Raw genomic sequence first — 11,488 nt, forward strand, 5'->3', positions numbered from 1 at the left:
ACAAACTGTTCAAATAATCATTAACAAAATAAATGAAAGGTCACCTCACACAAATGTCCAAAGCATATAAATACTCATACAAACAGTGCTATATGTATACATACCACACTAACAGGGACTATCTACGTTTATATACAGGCGACCCTTACAAAGGCCTCAGCAATGCTACCAGTATCACAACTGATGATTTACATCGCATTCTTGTTTATTTTTTAACATCAGGTGTGAATTAGGGGTAAGATGATGTCAACAAGATGGCCGAACACAGACTTTCCATCAACCAGGTGTATAGTGAGCCTTCGGATAGCTCCACACCCTAATCAGCATCTCATCAATGTCGGCTGTGGTTAGTACAACAAACCTTTTATACAACGGCTGTGGAAAAAGGAGAAGAAAAAAAACCCCAGAAACTCGATCTATTCATGAATGAAGGTGTTTTCAAGATGGCAAGAAAATTTTTGATAATGTTAAAACTATTGTAGAAAATATATAAATGTATGAAATATAAACTGCCAATAAAAATAATTTGTGCAATAAAATACTACCTTTTATGACATACTTATAAAGGATTATACACTTAAAGATATAACAGAACCCCAAACACATGATCTCTCAGCAAAAATACACAAGTCTACAATAAGAGCTAAAACCACTTTCTTCAACAGATATTGAATATAAAAGTCACATCAGAATATCCTGACATTTCCCGTTAATCATCTCATATTTCACAAATACAACTGCTACAATGTTTACTTCCCATAAAATGAGCAATGCTCTCACGAATACTTAAAAACACAAGTCCCTAAAAACTTGCATCTAGTGCCTGCGATAGTTCAAATATCCCTTGGCCTTTATCAAACTAAAAGGTCAGGAAATGAGTTTGGCTTGCACTGATACACAAAGTGAACTTCAGAATGTAGCAAGTTTGAAATACTCGTCTATTTCGAAATATTCAAAACCCCCCAAAAAATGAGTGCAGTAAACTGCAAATGATGATAGCATGCACTTAAGCTTTTTTGTAAGTGATATTTCAATACTGAACAGTATTAATAAGAACAGACAAGTTTGGGAGAGCGTCCGGGTGTTTGTACCACCACAGAACGGTCTGTATGTCTGCTACTGCCACTAAATGCCAACATCAATATCAAAGCACGATTTCATGACTTATTAAAAAATCGCTTCGTTTTACAGACATTGGCTGTTAAGTAGCCATGACAGTAAACTTACATTGTATATATCTTCTGTACTATAAGTGCTCCTGTAAAAACATACCATGTTACCACTTTCATGTTTTAGTGTACTTTGCACCACAATGTGATTTTTAGCGTTTTTTAAAATTGTCATATTAACAGATATATCATCTAAGCACATGTAAGATTTTGGTGAAAAGTCAAGAGTTTTCAGAGAAAGACCATCAAGTTGCGATTAATTGGCTGATAAAACCTTCAATTTGGATGGCACCAAAGTGGAAGGCATTGTCAGACATAGAATTTAAGACACTTTAATCGCTTTGTAAACAAGGTCCTACTATAGGTTTCATAAAGATTAATTTTTGAGGCAATTAAGTACAAAAAGTGCAAGGTTATGCATAGAATATCTTAAAATTTAAATGCAAAAAAGAAAAAAGTTAGTGTGGCATATTTTTCTTAATATTTTGCAAAATCTTCAAAATTTTAGCATCAAAATATAAAAGCTTGAGCATTAATTGCAAACTTGTGAACCTGACACATGGCAGCAATTAGCAGGTTATTTGATAGTTGATACCTAAGTGTATAATAACAGGCAGAGTTAACTGTATGTTCAATATATATTAACCATTTCTACAAACGTACGGCTGATTGAGTCCGACTTTAAATAGGTTTGATGTATAGACTATTTCCTGGAGAGAAACCAAACTTAATAAGACAAACAATTGTGTACTGCTATTTCGACTTAATTACTAATTTACCAGTGCCTCCCTTGGCTGGCAACTGTTTACTCAATTCTGTCACAGGAAAGTGTCAATATTAATTCGAAAACCCATTACTCTAATCGCCAAAGCTTGCACACAATCAGGTACACCAGAACGTTTGTAATGTAAGACTATCAATATAGACTCAGATCTTCCACAGTAAAGCTACCAAACACAGACAAGACTCAGATCTTAAATGCTAGGCCTCCAATCATTGAACCAATTTAGTTACTATAAGATCATGTAGTCAAAGTTTTAACCACAAAAATATCTTCAGAAACAAAGTACTTCTTTTACAACATTTACTGCTTCAACAGTGAAATCACCATAAATCATTAGCATTTTCATCAAGTCTTAAAAATATCACTGTTCCAAATTCCAAGAGTTCCAAATTTCAAGTAAACGGTACATTGAGGATCAATTTTTTTTTTTTTTTTGCAAAACAAAGGCTTTATGAATTGATCCAAACATCTGTCTATAGGCATATATTACTGATCTAGTACATTTTCTATTTCAGTAGAATTTCTTAGCCATCTTTTTTCTTTTCTTTGCCAAACATTGAAAACTGTGAGACCATGCAACACCACAAAAACCTTAAGCTACATAATGTAGATTAAGAGGGGAAGATTGGCTGTTTTAATTGTATTCAGAAAATGTCAAAAATGACATCAATTAGAATGGAATAGTGATTGTTTCTCAACATGCAAACTATTCTGAGAAAAACATCATAGGTCTTGAATGTCAAATACGATTCCATGGAATTCCTGGCAAATGGTCTGTATCTGAACTAAAGCGCTCCAAGAACATGTGTAACGAGTTGCTTAGGCGACTTCAACTAAATCAAGATGTTACGGCTATCAACTTCTACTGTGGTAAAGACTCAACGGTGAATTGTTTGTTTAATTGTCAGACAGTAAAAGACTGCCTTAATGGTTCACACCCATCGACACTACACCATAGGGAACCAACCTCACAGCCATGTCAATCTTACGGTACTGTAGTCTTAGTTGGTGGTACAAGTTAATCATGTCGTAATATTTATCACCATGGAGGTAAAAAATACATTTTACTCTATAATTTAAATGATTACTGACTTTTATGGTAAACAGGAAAGATTAAAAAACGTCAAAATTAAAATACAGATTTTGAGTTAAATTAAATAAGTAGACTACCACAATAAATCCATATGGTATCAAATAATTAGTCCTAATAATATCAAACCATGGTCTACTGATGAATATTTTATCATTTCATCTGAGTCAAAGGAATTTGAGATGGCTAATGTTTATTAAAATATAAACAAAGGTTTCCCAACTATATATTATATTCTCCCTAAATCTGTATTATGTAAGTTTATGAATCAGTAAAAAGACCATTAGTTGTACTAAGGTTAATAACAAAATTACATCTGTTGATAATGTATACTGTTTCTAATTATTTTATGTGTATTTTCATGCCTAAGAAACCTTAAAATTTACTTTTTAATTAAAAATGGTGAGAAAAATTACACCTTTCTAAATAAGGAAAATTTTCACCTTTGATAAAGACAAAGACATGAAAAGTTTTTAACGGAAATTACAGGGTTAAAATTTACTGTGTACATAGTTATAACGAGTTGTTTAATAGCAAACATCAACTTGGGTAACACACTGAATAAAAACATCAATATTTTTACTCGTCATAATTCTACAGAAATCACTTTCAACATGGAGATCAAACTTGGGTAAAAGATAATATTGAAACTGGACAAACACGCGTCTTAGATACATATATACCGACCAATTATAAATAGGTGGTCGAGCCCCTGGAAACCCATCGGTGGATGAAATACGATCCATTTCTAGTGGTTTGTACAAATACAACTGCCACCTACAAAACATCTAAGCGTCTGTTCATGTTTGCTTGGTCCTCGACTTGACTTTACGGACGTGGAATATTCATTCAAATATATCGTTGACATACTTGAAGGACAATATCCTTGTGAGAGATTTAATGCTGTAAAAACACCACAAATTTCAGTTTAAGTGCATCAAAATACACTGTGAAATTAACTGAAGAATTCGAAAATGGAAATGTTTATTTTCAATTAAAATTCTCTATTTAGTTTGGGACACTAGACTTGTACAGTTCAGCATACAACAAATAGAGTCTTCTAACACAGCATGCCTTGTCCCATCCCTTACAATTCAAGCCTTTCAAACACCATGACCATCGGCTGCATTCAGTTTTGTGATAACAATTTCTGGATGGTGCGACTCTATATCTTGTCATTGTAACTATCAATTAGCTAAAAATGTTGTCATAGTAACCTCTAATTAGGTAACATGTTGTCATGGCGACTGACAAAAGGGCCCTGAAACCAAGACCGACAGGTGCTAGAGAAGAACAACTTTGTTCTTCCACCCAGTAAATAAACACACCATTTTGTCACACTTGTGTTAAATTGTGAATATTTATGCTTGTCACATCCAGCATATTTACATTTACAATCTGAAAGTTTTAAAACACTCGATAGAACACTAAACAGGCCTATTAATATCTCTGTAGCTTTACAGTGACAAGAAGAAACTTCGAATAAATTACAACAGCATGGAAATAAATAATCAAAGTATGTGTCAGTTTTAGAAATTTATGCCCCAATCAACTACTGTTGCACATTGGTGTTTATCTAACTATGAATCCCAATAGAAATGTGCATGTTGTACGCGATAGGCTGTAATTTATCTTTTCAACTGTTTTCATCCCTGTCATTCTATTTTAAATTTGGTAAAATAATTTGCTGAATCTTCAAAAGATTTGTTCACTTTCAGGTCTGAAATTAATAATCATAAATTATGATGATTCCAAATAGCAGCCAAAATGGACACCTACAATTATATATAAAATATACATAAGTGAAACTATATACGATAGAATCGCCTCCACAGAAAATAGCACAAAAGTGTTCACTAAAATGTAACGGGAAATGTTACCAGAGAATGCGATCAGTTGTTTTATCATGCATTATCAACCTTTATCTGTATATACATACAGACAATTCACTTTACATCATTTGATTTTAAACCTGATTATACCTGTAAAAGTCATTTGTCTACAACCCCAAACCATTTTATGCCATATCGCCTTGGGAAATATAGATAATGGTCACTGCAGCCTGATATGCTCCTATATTTCTCAATGTAAGCTTCCATTGATCATTGTAAGCTTCTATTGCTCATTGTAAGCTTCCATTGATCACTGTAAACTTCCATTGATCATTGTAAGCTTCCATTGATCACTGTAAGCTTCTATTGATCACTGTAAGGTTCTATTGCTCATTGTAAGCTTCTATTGATCATTGCAAAGTGTAAGATTTCAATTTTCTATCTTCCCACAGATTCATCCATCTATTTGCTATGGTACAGTACCTACCAGGGAGCCATTGGTTTAATTAAGGTACCGTGTGACTGTATGACTTCCCTAATATGACTATTGACCCCTGGTCTCAAATCTCAAAACTTTTCTCAATCTTTTTATCTACCTTACTTAAGCCCATCCCACTGCCCCAGTCACCATCCCACCGCTCAAGTGCCATATCCACCAACACAGCTGATCTATAGAAGATCTATATTCTAAGATGTTTATACTTTGTCCCCTATCAACTTTCCCACTGAATATTAGCTGATTTGGAGCTGAGCTGATCCACTTTGATTTGATTTTATAAACAATGACTGAGACTACTTGGGAACCTGTAGCTGTATACCCCATCCTGTTTCTCTTCCTATATAACATAAACTGGACCTAAACAATGAGGGATGGTACCAATTACCCACACATGAAGATCACTCCCTAGATCATGTTAATCATTAATATACAACACACAAAATTACCATCTACATCATGTATCTATCAAACACCCACCAGAAAGAAAAATCTGTTAAATCTTTTCATGTTCCTTAATTTTTGTGAGTATACTTCATGATTAATAGTTCCATATCCATCAACCCCGTCTCTCCCCTCCCGCCTCACCCCACCATAAAAATTTTTTTAAAAATTCCAGTTTGACGAAATGTTTTGTAGCTTTTAATGTCATGTGAACATTTTTTTCAAACGAGATTTTTAATCCCCCCCCCCACCCCCTACACATATTGCTATAGCTAAGTGATAAACGTCTAGGAGGATTTAAGCTTGTCGGTTATAGAGAAGGTCTTTTAGTCATTGCATTATCGCCTATCGTCCTAATCTGTACGACGATAGCCGACATTTTCTGCTGTTTGGTCGGTATCTGATGGTCTGTCTACCTCTCAGTGATCGGCAGCCTCTGAGGGCCGATTTTCCATACAGTCAAACTATATCCATTTCAATGATTAAAACATTTTATATGACACAAGATTTTACAAGCGAGTGCATCTTTCCTATTCTAAATTCTGCAGCTCAAATGCAAACAACCATCTAAAGTTTCTGCAGCACAAATTCAAAAGATCATTCATAACAGTATCTATATATCAAAATACAATATGAAATCAGCTAAGATATAGTTATGATACAGTGCTGTCTTAATGTTACAAAACAATGGAAGATTGGTTACAAAAACAAATGTCATTTTTCACAAGAAATTAAAGTAGCCAACACATCTAGCATTTGCTTGAATGATAAGGAATATGAAACATGACAACTTAAAAAAAACTGCCAAAGTAGAATACTTTATCTGGTGGGGTAGTTTGACATACATTTAAGTTAGTTATGGGTTTATGCCCACATGACACTGCCTATTGACATACATTTGATTTACCTTTGAGAGTCATTTTCAGATGTGATGGGAGCTTTAGAATAAATTAAGATCACTTTGAGATATTTTTAACAACATTGAATTGACATAAAGCCTAGGTCATCAATTGTTTTACAGAAACACCAATGAAAAGTCATTAGTCCTCAGAAAATATCAGTATTTGATGTATCACCCAGATTAATATCTACAGTGATGTCTAGAATAGCACAACACATTTTACAGAAAAACAAAAATCATCAAAAACTGGAGAAAAAAATCTTTTGGAACTAAAACTTGTTTTTCTTTCATTTCCAGCACCATTGCAACTGTTTCAAAAGGGAATTCCACCGATGCTGTCTGTGATTTATAGCAACAGGTTTGATGCCATATCTCTCTTGATTCTAATTCCAAGAGCAGAGCCAGTCGACCGGAACTGACACCATTTGGCAGGAAGTAACGGAATGAAGTGCGCGACTTGCTGCACAGCTATGTTAACTGTCAGACAATGTAGATCCGGCCAGGAAGTACCTTAGGTACGACTCACCTGGGAAATCTCTCGGAAAGCCTCGTCTGACGGAATGAGTGACATACGGTAACGCCATGAAATGTGATATGTCAGAGTTACGGCCATAAAGTAGGAGACACCAGCGTAACCACCTCTGATACTGGCCATCTCACAAATAGCTCCACCCAGCAATGTTTTCCTTTACAGCAAAGTTTTGAATTTGTTTGAAGATGATCTCAATTATATTATACATATGTACTTTGTGCTGTACTCTACCACCTTAAGCCCTTTGATATTACAGAGATTGATCCAAAGACAAAGAAGATCAAAGAGGAGAGCGTGGCGTAAGGCGCATATTTTTATGTTTCCTTCATTGCAATGTACTGTAAGGCTTTCTCCTAGATCTGTTATAGGGGATTACCTTTGTGAATTTCAAATGTGTTATAAGGGAGTTCCTCCTGAGAGGATTCCGGCTGTTTTTCTCCGAGTGTCCGCTATATATACCTAATGTCAGCACAAAAAAACAAACTTGCGTAATACAAAACAAGTCATCAAAAGTAGAGCTGCTAATAAAGCCATAATATCTAAAGCAGCTTTTGCATGACAAGAAGTCACACTCCGACATTCTGAAAGCAAACAATATTGAATCAGAATGAAAGATGCATAATGATATTTGCCACCTTTGACTACATTATACTGTTTTTACCACAGAAATTAATGAAACTACTTTTTCTCTGCTTCATTTATGGAACATCAAAGAGTCAATCATTTCATAGAAATTGTCTGTCTGTGGCCAGTAGGTGTATATATAGATGGAGACTTAATGGGGAAGCTCTGACAGGGAGTGTGGAATACAGGGGATTTACAGCGAATTTACAGCGGCTGACTGCCTGCAAGTGTTGGTATTAGAAAGACTGTCTAGATTTGCCAATCAATAGGCCTGTCTGATGTATGGGAGGGGGCTGAGGGTGGCACAGGGCTGTGACCTTTCTATACAAGGTCAAAATGGTGGCACTTCACAAGGTCATCTGTGTCAAATGTTACACATAGAGCAATGGTTTAAAACCTAAATATGTGTGCAATATAGATATATGTAACACATACATATGTGTGGCATATGGCAACCACAGATTTACAGGTTTAGCCTAAATCTAAACATTGCCACTGCTACATGTGCGTTGGATGCACCCAATTGACATGCCTACACATGTGTGCTAAAGCCTTTATTTCCACATATGCTCTATATCTACACAAGTGTGCTGCACCCTATCTTACATGTAAAAATATTGGTACTATACAAAAATCTGAATATTTTCCTACAGACATATACACTGTATGTATGTGTTAATCTTACACATATGTCAACCCCTTGGCACATATGTGTTAGTCAGTGCATTTGTGACACAAGACCATGTACCTATATCCAGAGTTTCACTATTATATGAAGCCATAGTACTAGAGATCTACAGACAGCTCCATAATTTATACAAGTCAAGAGTTAGTAAATATATACATTCCGTAATTGCTCTTCCCAATCCCATAATTTGTCTTAAATGTAAGCCAAGTTCACAAGTAAATATCGCTGTGACTTGGCATTATATGTTCTTTTAGCCATCCCTATCATGTAGAAATTACACAGTAGTATACATATAGCAGAATGGAGTGGTTTAAATAAACTTGAATCAATAAAGAAAATAATTTGGATAATGATATGGTTTAAAATAAGACGTATGCAAAATTATTGATTTCTTGAAATAGAAAGCTCTCCAATCCTTAACACACATAATTTAATTCCAGTAATATTCAAATTAAAGCACATGTAAATGAGAGACATTTTATTTCAAGCATATCCCAAGTCTACTAAATAGATTCTAGACTGTTTCTCACAGAACAGATGTTGTAGATGTCAATGTGGGATGTGAACAATGGACTGCCAGTTTTCACGGTAAATATTAAATAAAACAATAATTTGACAGACCTATACTATTATGGTAATTGTTTCTACAGGATCAATTATCTTGTACTTGGTAAGTAAGTTTACCAAAAGTACAACACATACCAATACTTCCAGTGGAAGATAGAAATTCATTTAACATGGACTCATCTGATGGGGTCACAGGACCATTACAGTCAAAACCAATTGTTCATTATGTCAAACTTCTGATCAACTTAAGTTCTTTCCGCACAATGTAATCAATTCCTTATTATGTCAGACACTAGTTTGTTTCAAATTTCAATTCCATTTTAACGGATATTGGACGAGTTTATTTCTGTGAATTGTTGAATTTTCATCTATGATAAGGAATTACTTGTCGTTTCTGGGTATAAAACTGTGTCTTTCTCCTAAACACAATTCACGCGGCCTGCTCGATCAGGGATGCCGGTTATAGCAATTTGACAGGAGATATAATCTTATTAGGCCTATGCTGAACACTTTCATATTTTTTCTACTGCCACAAGATAATAATTACAAACAAATTGACTTTGAATGCCTTGCTCCTAGCTACATCTTCATGTAAAAGTGCAAACTAAACATGGTTGACACCACGTTTCAGGCAAGTGTTTCTAGAGATCTGTACAACCCGGTCAGACCAGATCTCTGAAGATCAGTGGCCTGATCAAATGATCTCTATAAATTGGTGGCCTGATCATACAGGATCTCTGTTAACCCGTGGCAAGATCAGAGACGATATCTCTAGATTGGTGGCTGGATCAGACAGGATCTGTAGCCAGATCAGACAGGATCTCTCTATAGATTACAGGCCAGATCTAACAGGATCTCTATTGATTATAGTGACCACTAAGTAAAACTCAAACAAACTTTGTATCTTTAGGTATGTTCAAGGCTATCATAATTAAGTTTCTGAACTTTAATGCAAAATTTGATAAATGATCTTTTACAGATGTATATTACACATTTACTACAATGTTCAAACAAGGAGATAATAGGGGCCCATTCTAAAGAGAAATGTGTAACTATTGTTTTTGAACAAACAAGAGAAGGCCTTAAACTCTAATATAGTAATGCATTCTTCATTACGATAATTTTTTATTGACATATACACAGATGCTACGCACCAATCAAAATTCAATATTAATGCACGTCAGTATCACTCTCCATACGGATTAATTTACAATAAATATTCATAAAGTCTACCTGGACATGCTTATTCATAGCCAGCTCTTATCTCTGACAAAAGGATAGCAGTTTTTTCTGTACGTAAATGATCCTGACTGTGAATGTTTTAACGTTGACTAGAGATAGACAAGGACATCAGACCGGTCGCTCTAGCTTCCTGTGTCGTGGCGATCATACAATCCAAACGTGTTAGCTAAACATTTCCTAACAATCTGTCCATCCTCTTCAAGCTTCACATCGAAAATCTTCCATCTTTGATCTTTTTCTTACATGATTTGAATTCTAAATCACTGCTAAAAGACTTTCATCTCCCCGGCTGTACACTCTACTTTGTCGTTTAACATTTCAAACTATCGGCCATTTAAAATCCATGATTTTTTTCATGTCTTGTTCGCAGCAATAAAATTTTAATAAATCTGACCATTAGACGGAGGGTGAATGGTTATCTGGATCTCGCCTTTTGATGGCATTGAAAATTCGATATTTACTGCTGCATTAACGCACTTACATAATCTATTTTTTGCCCAGCTTTAGCTCTAGTGTAGACATGCTGCTACAGATTTTTAGTGTTGTCAAGGGGCTTTTTAGCTTCTGGCTTCCCCCGTTCAACCTTTAATACTTGTTACACAGAAATATTTACCGATAGAAATCAAGTACTGACAGCTAGAAATCGAGTAAAAAACAATAAAACATCCAAGAGACCAAGATCATCCAATGTTTTCGGCACCTTGGGACTCTGAGAGATCGGTAGTTCTGATAAAGCAATATTATACAATCTGCAATACGAACTTTGAATGATGAATTATTTCACTTCTGGGGAAAATAAAAAACCGTTGAAAAAAAAATTCTAGATTGTTTACAAATAGCATGATCCTGGTTCTAAATCATTACCTCATAAAATTGAACCAAAGCAGTCCTTCTAATGTAGTTCTTCAATAAAATTTCACAGAAAAAAATATTGAATAACAATTTATATTCCTATAAAAGGCTTTGAAAGCAAATTGAAAGTGAGAAAATCTAAAATCCTTAAATTGGCTTACAATCTGGGTGAAACACTCCATAATGATTACAGTAATGGAGACTTAATGGAGTTAGCTCTAATAGAAGTCTATACACAATACAAGGCTGTCCTTGTATATAACCTAC

The sequence above is a fragment of the Argopecten irradians genome, chromosome 6 (assembly GCF_041381155.1).
Source record: "Argopecten irradians isolate NY chromosome 6, Ai_NY, whole genome shotgun sequence".
Lineage (NCBI taxonomy): Eukaryota > Metazoa > Mollusca > Bivalvia > Pectinida > Pectinidae > Argopecten > Argopecten irradians.